The 25,292-nt window shown below is 42.1% G+C and overlaps 1 protein-coding gene and 1 long non-coding RNA gene across 18 annotated transcripts in view; one reads left to right on the top strand and one right to left on the bottom strand.

The window, feature by feature from the left end:
* Positions 1-20,948, top strand: part of LOC140633390 (uncharacterized) — a 28,505-nt gene extending 7,557 nt beyond the window's left edge. Inside the window, exon 4 of one of the 6 annotated variants that reach the window (XR_012030994.1) lies at positions 20,398-20,948. This is a non-coding gene — a long non-coding RNA (uncharacterized lncRNA). Of the gene's footprint in view, positions 1-67; positions 1,771-2,020; positions 3,988-4,159; positions 5,430-6,306; positions 6,538-8,006; positions 8,055-20,397 lie in introns of those variants that run through there. The other 5 variants (XR_012030998.1, XR_012030999.1, XR_012030996.1 and 2 more) reach the window with 5 other exon arrangements.
* The window catches only part of CELF2 (CUGBP Elav-like family member 2), an 815,242-nt gene that overhangs the window by 237,513 nt on the left and 552,437 nt on the right, over positions 1-25,292 (bottom strand). The gene's annotated exons all lie outside the window — the stretch shown is intronic.

A 25,292-nucleotide genomic window follows, 5' to 3' on the forward strand; every position in this document is an offset into this window, starting at 1 on the left:
GCACCTCCCTAGTCCTACAGGTACCTTGAGCTAAGTGAGTGTAAAACTGAATCTGTCATCTCTGCAGAGGTGGTGCTGTTTGACTCGTGAGGCTAGGTCAGAGAACGCCATGCGGCTCTTGCCTGGTGCCACTGGAACCCTCCCCCTACAGAAGCGTCCTCTCTGCAAACCCAGGAGCCATGCTGCAAGAAGCCCAACAAGCATGGCAAGGCACAGATGTGCACGAGCCACCAGCTCCAGCTGAGCCCGGCTTTTTGGTGAACCGATCCTACACTTCAGAGGGCAAAGATTCTCTCCTCTGAGTCCTTTGTCTGCTAGGCCTTACCCTGGCTGTAAAGACTTACCACAAACAGGAACATAGTTTCTAACAGCTCCATCCCTGAGATGACTCTAGCTCTCCCTTAAAGTATCTGCTAAGAAAAACTCAAAGCTGCCAAAACCATTTACCATTTGTTCCAGTATCTGTAGATGGATTTTGTCTCCTAGCCTCCGTGGAGGGCAGGAGCCTAACTTCCATTAAGCACCAGTTAACAAACCCAGGTGGGTGTCACATGGACCAATCCCCTCCTCCTTCTAGCTTTCTCAACATTTTTCGCTTGCCTGACTCTGAGCCCCAACCACCCACTCCCCATTCTGTCATTCTCCATTTAAAACACCAGTCACCTCCGTACAAATCAAAGTTGAGCTCAGCTCATGCTGGACTCTCCCACTGCAGTACTATACTACTGATTAAAATCTGTGCCGACCACTTTAACTGGTGTGGGCACTGGTTATCTTTGACACACACATGTAAGTGAAGAAGATGCCAATGATTCCAGTCCTCAGCCCACTGAGACCCTGGCAGTCATCTGAACCTTGTCGGCTGAGGCCCCGGACATGGTCTCTGACCCCTGTCCACATTCCTGATCCACAGATTGCACAGTGATAGGGTCACTGTTTTACGCCACAAAGTTCGGGATTATCTGTTACACAGCAAAGGTACCTGCTATGCCCAACAATCCCACCAGTTTGCCTGGCTCCCCCTGACACCTGAGGCCTAGGTCTTAGCAGGTTCATTCACACTCTTGCAGAGTCTAGGTGAGCAGCAGTATCTCACACTGACTCTGCTCCTGTGTTTGGTCTCCTCTGCATCCTGGTCTCCTATCCATTCTGCATATTACTGAATTAATCTTTTTAAACCATAGGCCTAACCCTGTCACTCCCCTGTCACAAAGCCTTTAGTAGAAGACCTCCAACGTCTACATGGAAAAGTGCAAACTCTTTAGCGCAGCATACTGTCCTCTGAAATGTGGCCCAAATTTGCACTCCCTGCCTCAGTTCCCATTTTCACTGCCCGTTTCAACCCAACTGGATTAGTCACTCTTCTCCAGAGATGTCCAAAACTCTTCCACGGCTTCGCCTTGCTTTGCCTCCAATGTCTCTTCTCACGGCCACGAGGCTACGTTCACGCTTCCTTTCATGCCCACCTCTCCCTCACCGAACGTCCTCAGCATTTAATCGCCTTCATTCTGCTCTGTCCGCCTTTCATCTTGTAAGGATATTCGGTTTTGCATTTCTCTATCCCCTGTGCCTAATACACTTCCTTGTACCTCAAGGACATTCAGTATTTCTGTCATTGCTCAGAACATGTCATTGGAAGGAGAAAAAAAAAAGTGTCATCGTCTGGTCTGGAAATTGTTTCACCTTAACATTTAACAAACATGAATAAAGTGCAAGGCCATCGGAATGTTCACTTTCAGTTCGTCCTTTGGAAGCTCTAGGCCACCTAACTCTAGGTTAAAAAAAGAATAATAAAGGAAAAAGAAGCTTCGAGCGTGGTTTGGGTTTTTAGGTGCCTAGAGAAGAGGTCTGTAAAGGGACGTACTTTTGCTAGTGCTGTGTGGTGACACAGATGGTTTAAAATGCATGCGTCATGAACCCATTTCTGGGGGGTATGTATTGTTGCGATAGGCCAGTTACTCCTACTGATCAGATAATACGGAGTCGGATCCAATCATAAATGGGATGCATCTCATTCCAGGCCCTGCTGGGAGGCACTGGCATTTGATAATGAAATGATGGACAGATGCGACTTGTGCAGTAACAAGGCCATTTCCCACGTCACTTGCAAATGCCTTCGGACAGGTGTAATTTCGGAGGGGAAGCCAGGTGCTAATTTCCTTCACCTGCGCAACTCTGGCTCGCTCCTTCCAGTGTGCAATGACATACGTGTTCCCGCCTCTTGCATCAAAACTGGGAGTTTTGAGGTTTAAAATTAAAGTGTTTTTCTTCACAGGGGATGTTAGATTATCCTCCAGACACTATCTAAATATGTAAGAAATGCATCTCTCATCACCTACGAACACTTTTTTTTGTTGTTCGTTCTGTTTGGGAGCTGGGATCCCGGGTAACCCACATGCTGCACGAAGATGAACAATTTCACCAAACTTAGCAAAAATTCTGAAATCCAAGGACTGACTTTAAAGATACGAGACAGCCCTGACATTCTTGTGATTTCTATTTGTTCTTGGGGTATTCTGGTTCAGTTCCTTTCAGAGACTGGAATTGTACAGTTCTGTTGTCTCTTATGGCCCAAAGTCTCTCAAAACCACCTCACGGCGGCACAGTGCCACACAAGTCAGCCGACACCTCCTAGAAAATCAAACGTCTAATTCTTTTTAAAAACCCAATCCTTGTGGATCAATTTCTCTTCCGCTGGTTGCTCCCTCATGTCCTCCTGCTCCTTCAAGAAGGCCTGAGAACACTTTTCCCTGGAATTTGCAGAAATATATTTTTAAATGAAATTTTATTTTGGTCTCACCATGCAGGAAGCTATTACCCGTCCGTTATCTTTATGTGCGTGATTAGGAATAATAGCTGATTTGTGAAGTTATCTATTACGGGAAATAATCAAGATTAATGAGCCCTGTGGCACTTGCTGAATGCCTCGGGAGATTTATTGCTCAGGCTGTGCATTTCTCTTGTTGTGTTGTTGGTGCTGTCAGGAGTTGGGTTTTTTTTTTTTTTTTTTTACAAATGCAAATGGAGACATGGATTAATTGTGGAGAGGAAAAGTGTGGAGATACTCAGGGCCATCTCTCTCAATGACATGGTTTTATTTTATATGATGATGTTGGAGTCTAGTCCCCATCTGGCTTTACACCCAGGTCGGGAATGTTTAGCTCACACTCTCCATGGCTCATGGACTGTCCACATGGGAGTCCTGTCTCAAAGAAGAGACTCACCCTGGCTGGAGAGAAAAATATGTGGCCACTGCTGACAGTGCCCAGGCAGTTTCAATCACTTGCTCAAATAGGCAGTGGTCATCTCCCCTACCCTCCCATGGGACTGCCCCTCCTGGGCCGCCGTAGATGGCAAAATCAGTGCCATGGTGCAGCCGCACCTTTGTTCTGAATGTTCTATGCATCTCTGGAAATGGAACAGTGATCCTGGATTCAAATGAAACGTCAGCAGGATTGCCTCTGAACTGTACCAACTGTGTAGTTAACATAAAATTGCAAAGACTGTTTGTGACACAAGGCAGATGGGAGGTAGAAACAAAAAGCTCCAGTGACCAGATCCCATTTGGGAGATGCCAAGTAAGGGCAAAGGTGTCTTTGCTTGCCTGTGTTTGAATTGCTCTCAGAACACATACCCTCGCCATATGTAAAGTCTTTGAGCCACAGTGGCTCGTCTGTAAACTGGGGGAAAAAAACAGTACTGGTATCACAAGGTTGCTGGGATGGCTCAAACGAATTAATACATGTAGCAGTACTCAGGAGAACTTCATAAATGTTAGCCAGTGTCATTGTTTTAAATAAGTTTGTCAAAATGTACTTGGAATTCCCTAGACCTCCCATCCATGGTGTTCTAAAATACTGGTTCAAATCCAGTACCCAGTCCCCCCACCCACGCCCCCGACAGTGGACAGAATGAGGGTAATAAAGGATGAACTCCAAAAAGGAGTTAAAAGGTCTAGCTTCTAAAAAAAAAAAAAAAAAAAAAAAAGGTCTAGCTTCTAAAGCCAGCTCAGTCACTAACCAGCAGTATGATGTTGGTCAAGGCACTTCCTGTCTTTGGGTCTAGTTTTCCTATAAAATACAGAATTGGAAAATGATCTCAAGTAGCCTCAGTGATGGTATCACATAAACCCATAGGTTGTACTTGTTCTTTTTGTTAGGGGGAGGAACAGCACCGGGAGCGAATGTAAAATCAGTGCAACACATCTGAAATTTTATATGAATGGAAGGCAACCCTATCAAAGGTGTATCTGAGTATTTAGAAGATCACTAAGCTTACCAACTAATAAAGCCACAGGGTGTTTATCTGCAGACATTTTAGTAAGTCAAAGCCTCTAAAAACTTACTTTGCAAAATACAGGAATAGCAAAGTCTCCCAATAGGATACATTTAATGTGCTCGAGCTTGTATTTCCATAATGATATTAAAAGGGCCATTGGGTTTATTTAAAAGCATATATACTGATGACCTTAGCAGTTAGACGATAATGGCCTTTGTGTTGAAGGGGTTTATAATCTAGACCATAATTTTCACGTTCTCTTGGCAGAACTTAGAATATTGGGGTTTTTTCCATGTTTTTCCCAGACACTGGTTAATTACCAGGTACAGCCCGAGGTTTCAACACCAATAGAAAATTGGCTAGTTTTTTCGGCAATATATTTATTTTCAATTTGAAAGCTGAAATTGCTGCTTGTGGATTATACCACTTATAAAGTCAAGAGCATGATTTCTTCATTTCTGTCTCCCAACCCTACCCTTGAGGATGCCTGCTAACCTACTATCTTTTTAAGGCCCTAATCAAATGCCAAGATGTCATCATCAGCCTTTCCAAATGATACTCATTTCTCCCTTCACAGAGCAACCCCCACCAAACCTTCACACCTCGAGTGTAATATTCTGCACGACACACTTAATTGTGTGCTACTATGTGCTGTCATTCGGCCCAAGGATACTGTAAGCATAGGGACCATTTCTAGCTCATATTTACTCAAAGATACAGTCAACCCTGAGTCTGCGTATTCCTCTATCTGTCCAATTCGATTTAAAAAAAAAAAAATACAAGGACTAAGTCTTCATTGCTGTTTCCATGGTACCTAACACATCCCATCCCTAAAGGTGCTGCTCAGTATAAGTTGTAGGATTATGTAATTTCACTTGTTGGGGTAATCCCCAACTAGAGAAGAAGACAGTAGATTCTTCTGGAAGGAAACAGATTATCCAAGTGGTGGTTTTTGTCTTTGCTGAGAAGTTATTTGCTCAGACCACTGACAATCAGCATGCACTGGCTCTTCACCGTGGGCTGGTAAGTTCTCTGAACTCCATTGTGGGGTGCATCCCCACTGGATTAAGAGAGTGATAAATAAAGCCTAAAACAGGGCACCTGAGTGGTTCAGTGGCTGACTGTCTGTCTGCCTTCTGCTCAGGTCATGATCCCAGGGTCCTGGGATCGAGTCCCATATCGGGCTCCCCGCAGGGAGCCTGCTTCTCCCTCTGCCTATGTCTCTGCCTCTCTCTGTCTCTCATGAATAAATAAATAAAATCTTTTTTAAAAAACAAAGCTAAAAAAGCCCATATTTTGGTTGTTGTGATTGGTAGCAATTGGCAACAGGAAGCAGGAAGATGTGGTTATCACTCATCAGGCTCCGTTTCAAAGCCCTCTCCATGCCTTCCCTAATTTTCTCCTCCCTATCACCAAATGGGAAAAGTGTAATTCACTCCCCCACCTTTTAAAGACAAAGGAACCGAGGTATAAAGAAGCTAAGTGGCTTGCCCAACTAAGCCCTAGAACCAAGACTCCAACTGGAGCAGAAAGCAGAGTCCCTGCTCTTAACCGCTCAACTTTGCTGAAACAGTCCATGACAAATTTCTCACCTGCTGCAGGAAAAGAGGAACTGGGATTATGGAAAAGACAAAAAAGCAGAGGGCTGAGTTGAGGTTTTAGAGGGAGGGTACACGACACCACCTCAGTGAAAGCTTTCAGGTAAAACCCAAGGAGCTTTTTACCATCCACAGGCTAGTTGTTGGGCACATTCCCACTCGTGTCGACATCAGAATCACATACATAGCACAGACCCTGAACTGCCCTAAAGCACCAGTTCCCACTGGCTTCTCCACCTCTCTGTTATTTAAATTCAATTACATTTAAGTTCAAGGGCTCCTATAAGCCATTCACAGAGTGAGCCAAGAAACCGAAGTACACATTTGCTTCCTATTATTAGGAATCTGCCAGTTGGCATAGCCCCCAATAATGGGCATCTGTCAAAATGATAACAGTGCTTTCACCAGCTCGTTTTTATTCTCCCAACAGAGGTGTCAGCTGTCAACAGATTCTGGGATATGAACAGAAGGGTCATTATGACCTCTGACCTCACTGCCAGTCAGGATAGAATAAAAAGCACAACCAAAGGAAATGATACATATTGGGATGGGACCTGGGGTTAGGATCCATCCTCACAGGTAACAAGTTACTGTGAGGGAAGAAGAGGAACATTTTTTTTTTTTTCTGGAATAAATGGAATTCTTTTTTTTTTTTTTTTTTTTTTAAATAAATGGAATTCTTTATCTGGCATCTATTTGGAGACATCAGGATAAAGTGAACTGCATCCCATTCTAAGTATTAGGACACTAGTGATTTCGTAAGGGCTACTTTCTAGATGCAAAGGGGCTATCTGAAGGACAGCCAAGCTCTGGTGTATGTGCTTGGAGGTCTGGCTTCTTTTGCCAGCTACAATAAGCATCTTAGAGTTGGCAGGCTGATTCTACCGTGGGGGAGAAAACCACATCACAAACTATGGGATTACCCAAAGATCGCCATGTGCTTCATACCAAGAGTAGAAAGAATTTAGGTTTCAGTTTCCATTTGGAAACGTGAAAACCTGGCCATAGAGATTTGTAACCAGGAAATCACAGCATTTTAGATGTAGAAGGGGCCTCAGAGCTCATTTCAGTAACCCCTTCGTTTTACAGATGGAGAGCGGAGAAAGCCAGGTGGGAGGAGTGAATTCACACACAGTCACTCAGCTGCTCACAGCAGCTGAAGTGAAGGCTGGAACCCAAGTTCTAGGATTCCTAGGCCACCACGTTTTTCTGCCCTGCAGGAACACTGAGCACACTGCCTTGCATGTGTATCAGCCACCAGTACTGTGTTGCTCAATAAACAGCTGGGTGATCCGGAAATCTAGGAAGCCTGGACAAAAGAGGGTTTGGAGAGACGTATCACCACCTGGGCCAGGTCATAGGGCTCATTTCTCCCAATATTTCAATGAAAGATATGAGCTTGCCCACTGGCTGCAATTGGACAGATTTTGTTAAGAGTCCCTCTATAGTAAAGACTTATAGGTTGCTTATCATTTCAGGGGTGTGGTTTTTGGCAAGTAATTAGAGTTCTCAACTCAGAGATCCCTTGGGGGTTAAATAGGGGTGGCAGTGGGTAAGGGAACAGGGAGGGCTGGATCTAAAAATTGTTTAACTTCCCTTCCTCCTCTCTTCCACGGGACCCCCCCACCCCGCTTCAACCAGAAGCAAGGAACCCTGAGCCTCACCCCCAGTCCATTAGAATATTGACCATTCTCTGATAAACTGGCCAAAGTTGCAGGAAAATTCTAAAGTTCCAGGGAAAGAAAAGCAGGCCTGGATAGTGGGATACTGACCTCAGTTTAAAAAATAAAAATTATGAGTTACAAATTATGGATGAAAGTACCAATATAATGGAGGAATCAGAGTTCAATGACCATGCATCCATTCAATGTCCAATAGACCTTGAACATCTTTATTTCCCAAGAAAGGATATCGAGAATTCCCAGGTGATAGCCCACAAGAAACCCAATAGCAATACTTATTTACAAGATTGGTCCAAGAGACTGTGAGAAGTATACTTCAGAGAAAAATAAACCAATCAAAATACCCAAGTCCCAACTACCATCTATTTTTACATGGATCCCTCATGAGAACCTTTACATAGAGGCTCCAGTGTGTCTGTTCAATGAATTCTCTTTCTCTTTTCCCTAGCTCAACCCTTCTAGATTCTGGCTGGCATCTGAATCCAGAATTTGCTATTTAAATGACCTGTTCACGGTGACTGTGGCATAGCCAGCATTTGAACTATTATTATCTGCCCAGAGCAAAACTCTTTCCATTCTGTTGCTTGTGCTCCCCAATATGGAGAAAACGTTTCCAAACCAGGGAGCAAATGAATGACTTTTACAATTGTGATTATTCAGCCAGATCCTTTTTTTTTTTTTTTTTTTTTTTAGTGCTATGAGTCACACAAATGGCTAATTTGCTAGAAGCAGGGTTCTGATGCAGGGTCCTTCTCAGGAACAAAGCCTATAGTGAATGTCAATGCTCTTGTCCTCGCACTCGCTAGCCAGTTTTCAAAACTCAGATCATCCCAGGTATGACTTAGCTTGATGTAAATCTGAACAGTGAACTTGAATTTTCCAGAGATATTCTTTCAATTGTGACGCTGAGATTGAGACATCTATCCTCATCAAAATTTCTTCATCCTTTCCCTGCCAGTCTTTTTGCCAGCTTAGTAAACAGGAAATCACTTGGTAAAGCTAGCTTCTTCAAACCAGCTTCCTTTCTAACTGATGCTATTACCATGAGCCCAGACGCTGCTATATGAAAAACCTTACTCTGATACAAAAAGGTAAATTGATAATTCTTCACTTGACTACAGATTTTATGAAAAGGTTCGGGTGGCCCTCTCCTCCAAAATAAGCACTTTTTAATAAAAAAAAAAAAACAATTTTGCTCATTTGATTGCGACAAAACAGATGCTCAAGCAACATTTCAGAAACTCAACACCAATTTTTTTCACGTCAATACCGAACTAACTCATCTAACAAAGCCAACTTGGAAGCAGAAAACAGAGGCACACATGCCTCTAAAAACTGGCAGCTGGTTAGACCTAATTCAAATGACAACAGACGTGGGTCAAATCACAGTTCATATGATTTCTTTTCTGTTAAGTGAGTATAAAGGCTTTCAAATCCAACACTGTCCCAGCAAAGGGTATCCACCATTCTCCTTCACCTCAGCGCAGCGCCTTCTCCTTACCATGTAAGCTGTAAAAGCACATAGTGAGGATCGCTTGACAGTATGTGTTGAAAAGGCCCTTCAGTGTCTGACTCAGTGTCACGCACAAAGTATATGCTCATGGTGTTTGAGAGGAAGGTAATGATCAAAACATACAGAAACAAACAAACAAAAAAAAACATACAGAAACTTCCTAGTCTAATACTGCAGCTGCCTGAAATTTATGAGGTCACCCACTTCTCTAGATGCCCCGGTGGGCCAAGAACCCTCCTCCTGGGTGATCTTGGGCAAACTTTAAACTCTATGTTCCTTGTCTAGTAGAGGAAATAGAATAGTCACATCCCAGTAAATACACGTAATCATTCGCTCATTCATTCTATGAATATTTACTAAGCCATCCAAATGGGACTGGGCACTTACCCAGAAATAATTCATTAAAGATGGTAAAAGACTAACAAGTAGACACATTTATTTAAACAAAGATCGAGAAAGGAAAGGCAACATTAACGGAGTCTCTACTTGGAGCTTTTATACATTACTTAATTCTCATGATGCGTCTGTATCATTTCCATTTTTTAGGTGAAAACATTAGAGTCTGTAAAAAGTTAAATGACCTGTTCACGGTGACTGTGGCATAGCCAGCATTTGAACTATTATTATCTGCCCAGAGCAAAACTCTTTCCATTCTGTTGCTTGTGCTCCCCAATATGGAGAAAACGTTTCCAAACCAGGGAGCAAACGAATGACTTTTACAATTGTGATTATTCAGCCAGATCCTTTTTTTTTTTTTTTTTTTTTTTTTTTTAGTGCTATGAGTCACACAAATGGCTAGCAACTAACAGATTCCCAAAGTAGTATTTTTTATTACTAAATGGTATTGCTGTTTGCACTGTACTGTGGTAATTCTGATCACACACAAGGATACAGCCAGGTGATAGCAAAAGCCAACTCAGGAGATAAGGCTGAGTGACAGCTTCTCTTTCTATTTTGAATAGCTAAATTCCACTGATCTGCATTTTCCCCGTATTTTTGTTGAGGTGATAGCTGTACATCAACCCAAAAGCTAAGATATATGCTAAAGCCAAGGTGTAGTGATAAAGCATGAAGAAATTATAGAACAAGAAGTCTTTTAGGTCATAGGACTTTATTTCAAGTAGATTCTAAACAAAAAACTTATGAAATTTACATTTTTCTAATGCCCTCCTCCTCCTCCCCTCTACCCCCGGCCCCTCTGAACAAACTTAAGAATGTTTTCGTTTTTGCTTCAAGGCCAATCAATCGGAGAGGATCCTTAAAATCACAGAGAGGGCAGGGAGGTTAAAAAGAGAGAAAGGGTAGTTTTATACATTCAGGGCATGAAGGGCATACGCTGCTATCACACCTCAGCTGTACTCGCGGAATACAAACAACAGTTGAAAGGAGGAGGTAATCTGCCCAAGTGGATTAATCAATTGTAAAACAAATCTCTTTTGGTCCAAAGTGTTTGCTTACCTAATTCTTTAATCATATCACATTTCTACTAAAGATGGGAGCAGTAGGATCCCCCGAAAGAAATGGACATGCCCAAGAGCACCATCACTCCCAGATCAGGCCGTGGAGCATCCAAAGCTTTAGAATCTTTCCTCCCTAGGTCAGGGGCACAGTATGGGGGACAGAATACAGAACTGCTGCCTGGGATTCTTTTTATGATTTCTGTAGGCAGCGCATGAAGACACAAGAGCTGTCCACACTTCTGTGATCCGATACAATCACCCATTCATCAAGCTTTTAATGGGTGTTACGTTTCTATTTAGCCTTTCTGAGTAGTAAGTTCGTAGGGGGTATAGACAGATTATGGGAGATGGAGGAATCTGAGTAAAGATCTGAGATAAACTGCCAACTCTAGAAATGTGTCCAGCACGAATGTGAAGCCAGAGAAAAATAGGAAATCTGTCTCTTCCAGGACTTAGTGTATCTACACTTTTAATATGGGCAGAACTTGTTCGGCTCTAGGAAAGCAATGAATTCATTCCCATTGCAATCATTTTCTCTGAGCAAAGCATACATTTATGAAAGATGAAATCTGTAGCACCCACGGGAGGAAATGTTGTTGAACTCGGTTTCCCACTGCATACATTCCCCCACAAACTGCTTTTAGGATAATACAAGAAAGACCAATTACACAGCAACTGGAAGAGGAAATTAGAAGAAAATTTAGGCTGAACCTCTTCAAGAAACTCTCGATACCTTTATCAGATTGTGGACTGCCCTCCAAGGGAATGCATCCAAAACTTAGATGGATGAGACATAAACTCTTGTAAACACGACCCTGAACTCGCAGCAAATGGTCTGTTCTAGTCTACCTACACTGGTCACTTCCCAACGCTTATCTGTAACTTTCATTCCCTGCCGTGTGCTTTTCTTAAGGATTATTTTGGGCTTTAGCTGCAAGGCTCCTGACATGTTTCCTTGTTTTTGTTTTTTTTTTTTTTAAGCATTATTTATGTCTACATCCTGATGTAACAGTTTGAAAATCAGGCTCCTACAAATTTTGCTTCTACTCGCACAACAATTTCTATGGGAACTGGAATCCATAAAAGTGAAATTAATTTTATGTTTATGTGTACTGTACAGTTAAGATTATGGGCGAGTCATTCATAATTCATCTGTCAGGAGGCTCACCCTATACTTCAATATATCTCAGAGGGTATGAGAATGTTTAACATGCTTGGCCATAAATAACTAACTTTGGAAGTAATGAATTTCCTGTTTCAACTTTAAATTTTACTCAGAACTAACAACGCATATTTTTATATGGCTCAGAAGACTTGCATCACTTTCTGGGATACAGAAGACTACAAATACAAGACTGCTTATTTGGAAGATAGAAGTTTCTAATGCCAACAAGTTGACCTAATTACTTTTGATATTTTGCTCATTTCTGGTGTCAAGTCTCTAGTTAGAAAAGCATTATAGAACACCTTAAAAGCTGGACAAATCAGGATGAGCCCACTAGGAATTATTCTAGAATTTTTTTCCAGTGTAATATTCTCTACTTCACCTGATTTGCCTTTAAGAGGGAAAAAAAAAGAAAATATGAGCAATTATAGTCACGATAAAAACTTCTATCAAAATAAAAGAAGTCAGGCACCCAGTTACCCCATGACAGGCATTGAGGAGGGCACTTGATAGAATGTTATATTCAACTGATGACTCACTACATTCTACCCCTGAAACTTAAGTAAATGAAATTCAATTTAAATTAAAAAAAAAAAAAGAAGCAAATGAGAGGTCTTTTGCTCTGGCATTGTTCTGGTATTGGCACATATTCCCCGTCTTTTCACACACTGTTCCTACGACCATTCTTTACATTGAAAATCTGGTATCTATAAACGGGCATTGTATGAACCACAACCACCACAGAGACATTAACCTGTCCTAGAGTTATTGGTTTTTAAAACTGCAAAGAACCCAAGCAATTACCACTTTATAGGTGAAGAAATTGAGGTCCAGAAACATGAAGTCGTTTGCCTAAGGTCCCTGAGCATTAAGTGACAGAGCAAGAATTCCAAGCCAGATCTTACCTACAAGCCCAATCATGCTCCCATACCTTTCTCCTTTACTCTCACCTGTTTTCTGCAAAGCCACAGGCTATCGATAACTCCGTTAAATTTACAAGGCAAGTTCCCCTTATGCTTGAAATTCTGCCATTGACTACCAATGCCTTGATTTGTGGAGCTCAACCGGGTCATTTAAGTTTTCCTCAGGCTTAGGAAGCTGAAAATAGATAATGTCCACAATCTGAGCGATGCCTGTCATCCCATCAGGTTTCACTTAATGAATGCACATCATCTGAGAGTCCACGCGAGAGGCTCCACGCACCATTTCAGCTAGAGCTGGCGCGCGTGCCAGCGAATGCGAGGTGCGACGCGCTCCACTGCTAGCTCTAGCTTCCCTTGTTAACAGTCACTGCTTAATTCCTTATTGTAAAACATCCTTAGAAGGTCCACTTACGAAACACTCAAGCAGGGAAAGGCAGCTGTGGTTCCAGATCTTTCCACGGATATTAAAACAAGCATGCACACTAAAGCCCTCAGGCCACGTTTACCCACCTCCTGCTGTGCATGCATCAAGCAGAGCTCCTGGCAGTGCAGATGTACCCTCACGGCGGCTGCCCTGCCTTTACACTGTCCTAAGGACACCGTCCGTCCCCTTGTGCTGCTCCTTGCTAAATCCAGTCTCCGTGTCCATCACTTAGGAGTCCCAGCACCCTTCCTCCGTCAGCACACAGGTGTGCTTTAAGTTCACCGTGGCCTTGGTCCACCTGGCAATATTGTTAACAAGCTTCCTCCAACCTGTGACGATAAACATCCCATCTACTCTTTAAAAAACCTAAAAAGCTTTTTTTTTTCTTTTTTCTTTTTTTTTAAAGATTTATTTATTTATTCATTCAGAGAGAGCGAGAGAGAGGCAGAGACACAGGCAGAGGGAGAAGCAGGCTCCATGCAGGAAGCCCGATGTGGGACTCGATCCCGGGTCTCCAGGATCACACCCCGGGCTGCAGGCGGCGGTAAACCGCTGCGCCACCAGGGCTACCCAGCTTTTTTTTTTTTTATGTCGACTAGAAACCTAACTGGACTTTAAAATTAAAAAAAAAAAAAAAAGAAATCCTAACTTTTATTTCTGAATAATTCAAAATTAAAAAAAAATCACAGCCTTAGTCTTCTGAAATAATCAGGTTTTTCCCCCCACACTAAAAAAAAAATGATGCATCACTCTGAAACTTTTGGGCAAAAACAAGAAGGAAAGTTTTCTTGATTTGCTCATTTGGAGACTGTTAATGTTAGCAGTAAATTAAAGACTGCAGTTAATTGAGATGGTGCTCTAATACTAGTCTTTTTTTTTTTTTTTTAAATTTTTGCTGTTGTTGCATAGAGGATTTCCAACCATTATTTCCTAGTATCTGCTTGGAGGTGGGGCAAGATGGCGGAAGAGTAGGGTCCCCAAGTCACTTGTCCCCACCAAATTACCTAGATAATCCTATATCTGCTTGCCTGGCTCCTTGGTCATTACTGCTCTTTGCTCCTAAGAATTCTTAGAGCTTCTCACTCCCCATTTCATCCTTGCTTGATGGATGAATGTCAAGGGCTTTGCTGTATGTAGTTTATTCCCCCAAGACAGGTCTCTAGTAAAATGCTAACCCAAACGGAAGCAAAGGAGACACAACATACATTCTGTTTTAGACTCTGGACACCTGAATTCACCTACCCAGTAGCCTCCCTTTAAACTGAGAGTGGGTGTTTCTAGAGCAGAACCCCTCCCACGGCCTGGTGTTGAGGCTCACACACGTGACAGTCTCTCACAAACTTTCCTGATCACATCTGTCAGGTGTCTATACGCTGAGGCTCCACACACTCACTGAATCTGTGATCCTTCATGAAGGGTTGTGTCAAAGATCATCATCTTCTTATTGGGCAGTTCTCACACTAACCTCCACTCTTTTCTGTTTTAAATTTGTATGTGTGTGTGCGCGCGTGAGCGTGCACACATGTGCGATGAGTCAGGGGATGCTGGAAGGTGGGCATGGAGCGGGCCCTATGCTTTCTCTATTTTATAAAATATAACCATGTCTTCAGATGACTTATGAATGCCCCTTACAAATGGAGAGCCACACAGGGGGCTTGTTCGCATCTCTGCCACCCAGAAGTAGTCGCAAAGGAAGAAGGGGACACTCAGGGGGGACCTAGCAAAGGGAAAGATCACTCACTCACGGGGCCAAAACATGAGGTCAGAGGAACATCTCCCCCTCCTAACAGCAGCATACTAGAAGAGTATCATTAAAAACATCTTTTACAGGAGCCTGGGTGGCTCAGTTGGTTAAGGGGACCGACTCCTGATTTCAGCTCAGGTCATGATCTCAGGGTCATGGGATCCAGTCCCGCTGAGGATTGGCGCTGGGTGAAGCCTGCTTGGGATTCTAGCTCTCCCTCTGACCCTCCCTGACCTTCTATCTAAGAACAAAACAAAACAAGGGACCATAAGGGAAAAGAAGGAAACTAAGTGGGGAATAATTGGAGAGGAAGACAAACCATGAGGGACTCCTGACTCTGGGAAACACACAAAGGGCTGCAGAAGGGGAGCTGGGTGGGAGCAGGGGGTAAGTGGGTGGCAGGCATTAAGGAGGGCACTTGATGAGATGAGCACTGGGTGTTACACTATAAACTGAATTTAAATGAAAAAAATAAAAACAAAAACTAAACTAAAACAGTTTCCTTCGGAGACAAGAAGGGTGGTTTTTTTTTTTTTTTTTTTTGGAAACCTACATGTAGACCACTTTTGGGAGAAAATAAATTCCAAAATTCAAATACGTGACTTAAAGTGAACTTTCAACTAACCTGCCACTTAGAGGCCATCCAATTGTCTCGCTTTAGATAACCAAACTATAACAACCTTGCCTCTGTCTGGGCAAGGTAACCAGTGAGTATTCACTGAAGAAACGGAGGTTCTCCTAGGCAGAGGTTCAAACAGAACTTTGCCCATTTGATCATTCAGATTTGTAATGCATGATTTATACCCTTTGTGGCATCCGAACTGCCACTGCTCCCTCCACCGCATTTGATGTGTTTCTGTACCACATGCTTTGTCTCTGCTTGCACAAATGTTGCCAATAACACCGGCTCACAGAGTGACCGCAGGGAACGAAGGGCATCTTTTAGTACGTTTCAAAGAATAGCATGTTATTTATTTCACGCTGAATATTAATTAGGGAAGCCACAGAACAGCAACCAGGCTTGGGCTAGAAATCTTTCCCTTTGATTCCAAGTGGCTTCTGAGGCAGTGCTAGAGATTTTGAAAATGAAGGTATCCAGTGATGAAATTTTACTTTAGGATAAGCGGACATACTCTGCCAGAATGCAGAACTAGGCTGAAAGCCAAAATCACTAAGTAATTTCCAGTGTTTGGCTGTTTTTTAAAAACTTCCTTGAACAGTAATACCCACTCCTTTTGAGCCTGTTTTGAAAAAGTTTTAGACTGTTTGGGTGATAATAGTTGAACTTTTGGTATTTGATGACTGAGAATATACAAGAAGATAGAAAGCTATGTTGAGGCTAGTGATACATCGATGTTTTACTGATCAAAATAGCAATTATCCTGGACAAACATAAGAATACTGACACACTCACATATACTTCACATGGGAGGCTACAGTCAATGCCTGATGTGTTCAGAGATTTCAGAACTTTTGATTATATTTGCAGTCCCCTCAGGGGCCTGGGGCATAGAGACTAGAAATAATTTCTCTAAAATGGTCTTTTAAGTCCCAAGACTCCCAAGTTCTAGGACTTTTAGGAAAATATCCCCACTTTCTTTACATTTAGTTATGTTGTGAAAATGTTTATTTTAAAATTAATTGCTAAAAAAAATGAATGTAAAGAAATTCTGAACTAAATTTTAACTCTGCTTCACAAAACTATGTCAAGTCCAAAAGTGCATTTGTGGGCTTTCATGCCAGCATTCTGGGACCATCACCTTCTCTTACCTGCACCCAGGGGAGATTCCCTCCTCTTCTGCAAGGTGGGTGTAAGATTAACATGCTGCAAGGCTCAAGGCTATTTTCATGCCATGCTAACCCCTAACCAGTGAACCACAGCTGACTCAAATATAAAAACCACTCCGCTCGAAACCACACAGTCAGCGTATCCAGTGTTGAGGCACAGTGCCCGATATACAGAAGGCGTCAGCAAATATGGCTAGTCCTGTAATTGTCCCAAGCTAGTAACTCATGAAACTTAAACACTATTGAAAAAGAAGACAAGGGGGGATCCCTGGTTGGCTTAGTGGTTTGGCGCCTGCCTTTGGCCCAGGGTGCGATCCTGAAGTCCCGGGATCGAGTCTCGTGTCGGGCTCCCAGCGTGGAGCCTGCTTCTCCCTCTGCCTGTGTCTCTGCCTCTCTCTATCATGAATCAATCAATCAATCAATCAATCTTCAAAAAAAAAAAAAAAAAAAGAAAAGAAAAGAAAAGAAAAGAAAAGAAAAGAAAAGAAAAAGAAAAAGAAAAAGAAGACAAGTCCAAAATGGAGTTGCTTATGCTAAGCCCCATGTCACCAAACCAAGGTCCAACTTAGTTTCGACCCTTCCAAAAAATGTAATCTTAAACCAGCCCATCAGGAACTGCTTGATCAGCCCAAGCTAGGTCATCTGCCCTACAGACACCTGCTATCCCCTAAAGGCAAGTGACTGTGCAATAACCAACCTGCTTCCTTGCCTAGAATAACTTCCTTGTTTCTGCTCCCCTCTGCCTATAGAAGTCTTTCATTTTCCATGGCTCCATGGAATGACTTTCTCTTTGCTAGATGAGATGCTGCCCAATTCATGCATCTTTGAATAAAGCCAGGAAGCTCTTAAAAATTTACTCAGTTGAATTTTGTTTTTATCAATATATACTAAATGCTAGGAAACTTCTTGCCATTGTTGTATATTGCAGGGACTTCTACAAGTTCACCATACTATTTCAAGTTCCTTGCTGCTAGTGCCATCCTTCTATTTTAAAATAAATGGATCAATATTCCTAGAAAAAGTTATCTGGAAAGACAAAATCATGAGAATGAGGTGAGGGGAAGGTTCCCCCACCCCCGCCCCGAGAAAGCCTCCCTTACAGGAAAATGCTGCAGTACGTTGAGATCAAATAGTCAAAGCTTCAGAGAGTTCCATTCACAGTAAGAGCAATCTTTGAGGCCAACGGAGTCTCACTGAGGGTGAGCATTATACTTCTAGCTTTCAAGATGTTCTGATGATTTATGATTAAAGTATTATGGCTATGATTTGGTGTATTTTAGTTTATGCATGTTAATATTCACTATGTTATAGAATATATTTATAGAACTTATATAATATTTTGTGTAACACAAAATTTATAATTCATACTATTATATATATGTGCAATATATTCCTACAAGAGTATAATTTGTAAAATACATAACACAATTATATTAAGATATGAAGTAGTATAGCACTTTAATACAGTTATTCAAAATATGCTCTTTTCATTTTTTTCCTCCGTTTTAAATTACACACTGTATTTCAGGGACATTTGCTTTCACCTCCAGTTAATGCATCTCTGATTTACAATGAGAAAACAGAATTCACCTAAAAGGGCAGCACCCAAATGGATATTTCAAAATGACAGTAATACTTGCTCAGCCTTGTGTCTTTTTTTTTTTTTTAAGTATAGTGGACACACAATGTTACATTAGTCATTTTTTTAAGTATAGTGGACACACAATGTTACATAGTTACAGCAGTGATTCCACAGGTTCATACATTATGCTGTGTTCACAAGTGTAGTTACCATTTTTCCTGATACATGGCTATTACAGTATTATTGATAATACTCCTTACACTGTGTCTTTTATTCCCATGATTCACTTACTCATTCCATCACTGGAAGCCTGTATCTCCCACTCCCCTTCACCCATTTTGCTCATCCCCCTACACCACCTCCTGTCTGGCAACCACTCATTTGTTTTCTGTATGTACAGGTATGATATGCCTTTTGTTTTTTCATTTGTTATTGTTTTGTTTTTATTTTTTAAAGACTTTATTTGACAGAGATCATGATAGAGAGAGAGATATCACAAATAGGGAGGAAGGGCAGAGGTAGAGGGAGAAGCAGACTCCCTGTTAAACAGGGGGCCCAATGTGGGGCTCCATCCCATGACCTGAGCTGAAGACAGGTGCTTAAACCTACTGAGCCACCCAGGTACCCCTATTGTTGTTTAAGATTCTGCTTATGAGTGAAATCACATGGTGTTTGTCTTTCTCAGTCTGATTTATATCACTTAGCATAATCCTCTCTAGGTTCATCTATGTTGTCCCAAACTGCAGGATCTCATCCCTCTTTGTGGGTGTGTAATGTTCCACTTTACACACACACACACACACGCACATGCACAAACACAACCACATGTCTTCCTTATCCATTCATCCACTGATTGACACTTAGGTTGTTTCCATATCTTAACTATTGTAAATAATGCTGCAACAAACATAGGGGTTCATGTATCTTTTCAAATTAATGTTTTTGTTCTTCTTTGGGTAAAATGGATCATATAGTATTTCTATTTTTAATTTTTTGAGGACCCTCCATACTTTTTTCCACAGGGGCTGCACCAATGTGCATTCCCACCAACAGTGCAGGAGTTTCCTTTTTGACCACATCCTCACCAACACTTGTTATTTCCCATCTTTTTTATTTTGGCCGTTTGAACCCAAAATGTCTTTCAAACTTAATGATCATATTCTGCTAACTTCAAGTGGGTAGTAAACTACTCTTGTGTATCTATCTGTGGCAGGGGCTGCCTCTTTATAGATGTTTAAGACCCAGAGGGAAGGAAGATCAGGCTCAGGAAATGACATCAGCATCATTTTTCCCCCAGCCCCTAATGTGAAATGCCACCCAGAGTTGGAGTGGTCAATGCTCAGATGTGAGGCTGCCATAGCTTTGCAGAGGCCAGTGGTCATCTAGCCTCACAGGCTGAGCACAGACATTAGCTTACATGCAGAAAACAGATGCTCAAGTCCTTAACACCATTTACTGTGATTGTGCAACCAAAATCTTCCCTTGAAGGCAAAGAAACACCTTGTCATGTGCACTTAAAAGAGGTTCTACAAGTTTCCCTTAGGGGCACCTGGGTGGCACCTGGTTGAGTGTCTGCCTTCTACTCAGGTCGGGATCCTGGGATCGAGTCCCGCACTGGGCTCCTCGCAGGGAGCCTGCTTCTCCCTCTGCCTACATCTCTGCCTTTCTCCGTGTGTCTCTAATGAAAAAATAAAATCTTAAAAAAAAAAAAAGTTTCCCTTAGATGCAGAAAATGAATAGAACTCTAGGAAAGCAAAATGGGCACTTCTTGCAAGTGCATGTTAAACAGACACTTTGATCCTGAAGAAAAGTGGCTGAAAGAAGATATGAACATGCTTTACTCTACTTTGTCCCCATCAATTCTTTCTTCTCTTTTACTTGGAAGTGTGCAAGCCAGCTCTACATGCTTGGTCAGCTTGATCCTCTGTGGAATCAGACCAATATGACATGCAGGGCCATCGCTGAGCCATGGCTGTCACCAGACCCTCTATCTGGCTGTCACTCATGGTTTTCTTTGTACAGATGTCAAAACCTGTTACTAACACGACCCCACTTACTCAGGACTTAACAGGAACAGGGATGCAGGGATTTCAGATCAGATTTCTTCCTGCCTCGGGCTCCTGGATAAAGTGCTGAGGGGATAGTGTCTGGGGTGTGAGGGAGTGGAAACAAATCCCATGCCTTTCCGTGTTCCCAGAGCCTCTGGGAAGCAAACTCCTGTTACTTTTGTCATTCTGCAGAAGGGCTCATTCCAGCACAAAGGCAGTTGAAAGAAAAATCACATGAGGCTACAGTGGAAGGAAGAAAGGACAGCTGCCTGGTCTTCAGTGGGTCTCGTACCGACAGACTGTATGAAAAGACGACGAAGAACAGCAATGAACCCCAAGAATCTGGGTTTTGATTTGAAAAATCTCTCGGGAGAAATAGCCTGTTATTTTAATTGAGATGTTATTGTGGGTAGGAGACAAATCAGGGACTGGCTGGGCTGCTCTGCATCCTCCCAGATGTTTGACTGTGGTGGGGAAGTCACCGCTGAGCCCTGGGTTTGTCATCGGCAAAATGCAGGTAATGAACTTGCCCACGGGGCTGTGCAGACGATCAAAACTAACACCCAGGAAGCCGGCTGGGCACCTTGAGGATGAGAATCGGTGCCTGACCTAGCTCGGGGCATGACCGTAAACAAAACCCTCCAAATCCAGATGGAACTTGAGAAAATTCTTGATGGTTTGGGTGAAGGGAAAACGTTTTGATTTAAATTAAAGCAGAATGAGTCTCAATAAATAAAAACATAAACAAGATTAAAGAAATTCTCTGTTGTATTTATGTGGCTTCGTGACATTACCAGGTTTTCTCCTCACAGCCATATTTCTCAACTTATCTACACACCTTTCCTCACCTCCTGTCCCAGAGATAACCAGAAACTGGCCTGTAACCTCATCATTGCCATACTGCTTGGTGAATTTGAAAGCAGTTTTTTGAAAAGTGTCACTTTTCTGAATGGTCAGCAACAATGCTGTGGACCCCTCGCTTAGGGGACATCCATCCCTCCATCCTCCTTCACACAACACCCCCAGGTCTTCCATGGTATGAGTCCCCTTCCTCTGTCTCCTTCAGGCCCTGATCTTCCACTTAAGAACCAAAATTATTGGTCATCCCAGAGGCCGGGGAGCAGATTTCCTCTCACTTTCTACTTTCCCCTGTCTGATTTCCCACTCGTGTGAGATTTTAATAACTAGAGATCTTACACCCAACTAAATGTAAATGAATTGCAATGTTAAATTTCCAGCCCAGAAATCTCTTTGAGGTCCAGTCCCACATTCCTGACTGCCTACTTGAGACCTCATCTTGGACACTTAAAAAATCACCTCCAATGCAGCAATCTTCCTTTGAAATGCAAGTGTGATAAGGTCAGTCCTGCGTTTAAACCTTGTATTGGCTTCCCTTGCTCTTCAGATCAAGACAAAAATCCTCAACAGTCCCACAAACCACATGTCAGGTGCTCTGACTCCTGTCTCCAGGCTCATTTCAATCTGCTCTTCCTGCCCTCTGTACTGCGGTCCTACAAGCCTGCATTTAGTTCCTGAAATAAAACACACTTCCCCTACCTCAGGGCTTTGGTATGTGCTGTTCCCTCTTAATTTCCCTTCCCTCGCATTTTGCCTGCTGAACCCTCTATATTCCAAGAAAGTGGTCATCACCATTTACCATCTGTTTGCAATAAGCCCTTTAATTTTTTAAAAACTTTTTTTGGAGTGAACTTATTGAATAACTTGCAAACGAATAAAGGGAGAGCGGGAAAGCTTTATTAGAAATGTTAGTAAGAATTTAGGGGCACCTGGGTGGCTCAGTCAGTTAAGCATCTGATTCTTGATTTTGGCTCAGATCGTAATCTCAGGGTGCTGAGATTGAGCCCTGTATTCGGCTCCTTGCTGAGCATGGAGCCTGCTTGAGATTCTCTCCCTCTCTACCACTCTGTGCTCTCTTTCTCTCTCTCAAAATAAATAAATAAATAATAAATAAATAAAACTATTTTATTTTTTTAAAAAATTTTAAAAGATTTTATTTATTCATGAGAGACACACAGAGAGAAGCAGAGACATAGGCAGAGGGAGAAGCAGGCTCCATGCAGGAAGCCCTATGTGGGACTCGATGACGGGACCCCGGGATCACACCCTGAGCCAAAGGCCGACGCTCAACTGCTGAGCCACCCAGATGCCCCAAAATAAAACTATTTTAAAAAAGGAAATGTAAGAATTTAAAAAGCAAACTCAAAGTTCTATTCTCTTTTCCTGACTGTGAAGGTCCAGACATCCTAATTGCCTAAAGGCAGCTTCCTTTGAATGCAACTGGCTTCCCATCCATAGTCTTCAGTGAGCCTGGAACGTTGCAATGTTAAATTTCCAGCCCACAAACATTGATTGCAGTTTCTAGTATGCATCTCTAGTGAGTTCTACTTTGTTATTACTTCTGATTCTTCTTACACTTGGCTTCAAACACAGTATCTCTGAACATTTTGAAGGCTCATAATTCTGCTGATAAGAGCACATTTTCTTGACTTAACTACACGACATTTTCCTTTTTAGATTTAGTCACACCACCACTACTGAGAATGACAGGCTAATGGTCTCATTTTCCATTTCTACACCATCTGTTTCTTCTAACCACCTTTGCGTACATGCCACATTTGTCTACTCATGAAGCATATGAAGAAAAATTTTGGTGCATAAATATCTTCAAAGCTGAGAGAAGAATATGGTCACACAACATTTTAGCAAAGTGGGATGGTCTAGGTTTTTGTTGCAAAATGCAGGACAAAGTACTGTCTATTGGATTGATTAATCTGATAAGAAAACCGTATTTCCTATTTGTCCTTTGAAATGTGTCATTGGCTCACTGATTCCTGAGTTGGGGAAAATTCCCCTAGGACAGATATCTCTGTCTGAAGAATCAGTCTGAGATTTCACCAACATAGTCGAGAGAGCTTCTATAGGTCTTTTACATTTACCTCTGAATCATGTAATCATCATGAGACGACTTACCCCATCAATTTTCTTTGCCATCATTGGAGAAAACATAAAATTCTGAAAGTTCATTTATGTTCAATTAAATACATATTTTTTAAAAAAATAGGTACAAAGATGAAGTCTCTCAACTTCTTTTATACTTTCTTGAAAGATGATGCAAAACTGCAGTAATGCAGTAAGAAACTCAAGAACAATAATGAACATTTATTTCATTCAAAGAATCCCATCATTTTTTGCATTTCCTACTATGTCAGTGTGGGTTTTTTGTTTTTGTTTTGCATGGTTGGGAACTGATGAGTAAGGATGCACTCAGATGCAAAATGCTTCAAGATATACGAAAGAGAAGATCACTCTGATCCTACAATGTATCTGAGATTTGTTAAAGAGTCCAGCAGAATCATATAGTAAGATAGAATCCTGTTTTCTGCTTTGGAAGAAATAAGCAGATTTTTCTCTTTGTTCCCTGAAAGGCCTCTACAGAGAGCTAAAACTTTATAAAACAGCAATCTGTAAAAACAGTTAAGACTCCTGGAAAAAGAAATTCCAAAACCAATAATGGGATGCAATGGACTCTGAGGCTAAACTGACAGTTAAAGGCCCTACTCATATTGGGATCCCTGGGTGGCGCAGCGGTTTAGCGCCTGCCTTTGGCCCAGGGCGCGATCCTGGAGACCCAGGATCGAATCCCACGTCGGGCTCCCGGTGCACGGAGCCTGCTTCTCCCTCTGCCTGTGTCTCTGCCTCTCTCTCTGTGTGCCTATCATAAATAAAAAATAAAATAAAAAGAAAAGAAAAAAAATAAAATCAGTATTGTTGCTGTTATCTTCAGGGAAGGTTTTCTGGATCTCCCTAACTACGTCACCTTCCGTGCTGTGTATTTCCCTATCATTTTCCTCTTTCAGAGCACTAAGCGCAGGTCCGATTTGACATTTATTGGTCAGACCAGTGTATTTATTCAGTGCTTGCTCTTTCACAAAACCACCAAGATTAGGAGGACAGAGACTCTGTGATCTCACTCTCCGGTGTGATCTCAGCACCTGCCGCCAAGCATGGCACACAGTAGGTTCTCAATAGGTATCTTGGGGAAGTGAGTCCAAACTCAGTTCTGTTTTTACCTCCCCACGATGTGAAATAACTGTAATTGCCCATTATTGTTTCAAAATTCCTCTCTTTAAGATTATTTATTTTCTTTCTCCCTTCATCCCACCCCCGACTGCATGATCATTGACAACAGGAAAGGAAATGAGCCCTAAGTCCCTACTGGGGTCAAGTGATTTACATTTATTGGTTTTTAAAGTCTCAAGATCTTGCAGAGTGAACATCATGCTATTCTCATTGTTCGGATGGGAAACTGGTGTCCAGAAGGTTAAGTCACTTGCCCAGGGTCCTGGAACCAATGGACAGGAAAAGAGAGATTCAAATTCCTGCCTGATGTGACTCCAATCTGTGTTCTCTCCATTCCATCCACTGAAACATACACTCGGAAAGTGTGTTCCATCTCTTCCATGGGGATCCACACCATGGAGTTTCTGGCTTGGGAGACAACGGGTACTAGGAGGTATTGTCTTGAGAGCTAGGATTCAATTTAAATCAGTATTTGGATTCAGTTTAGCCGCGTGGGTTGTTTTAACATTTTCTGCAAGGCTCGTCCTCTCCTTGTCTTCTGTGTGGGATCTTATTTAAAAGTGGAATACATGCCACGCAAGCACTGAGCATCTTTATCCTTCTTGGAAAACAGAAAGTCAGCTCCAATGTATTCGGAATGGCAATGCACTATGGAGACGTTACATATCTGTGTGAGTTTTCCCCAGCAAATTTAGGAAGTTCCCCAATGAGGGATTTGACTTTTACCAGCACCTCAAAAAATATATTTCCACTGGCTACCATAATACTTGTTTCCATAAACATAATGGCTTAAAGTAAGCCCCATGTTTTTAAATCTGTCAAGAGATGTGCATATTTACGCACCTGTGTAAGAGGTTCTAATAGCTCCCTCCTTAGAACTGACTTCACCCCATACATTTCTATTAGATGCTTAGGTTCCTCCTTTCAAAACGAAAAGGCAAATTCATGAGATGACATCCTTACTAGCCATAAAAAGGTTAGAGTGG

The sequence above is a fragment of the Canis lupus genome, chromosome 5 (assembly GCF_048164855.1).
Source record: "Canis lupus baileyi chromosome 5, mCanLup2.hap1, whole genome shotgun sequence".
Lineage (NCBI taxonomy): Eukaryota > Metazoa > Chordata > Mammalia > Carnivora > Canidae > Canis > Canis lupus.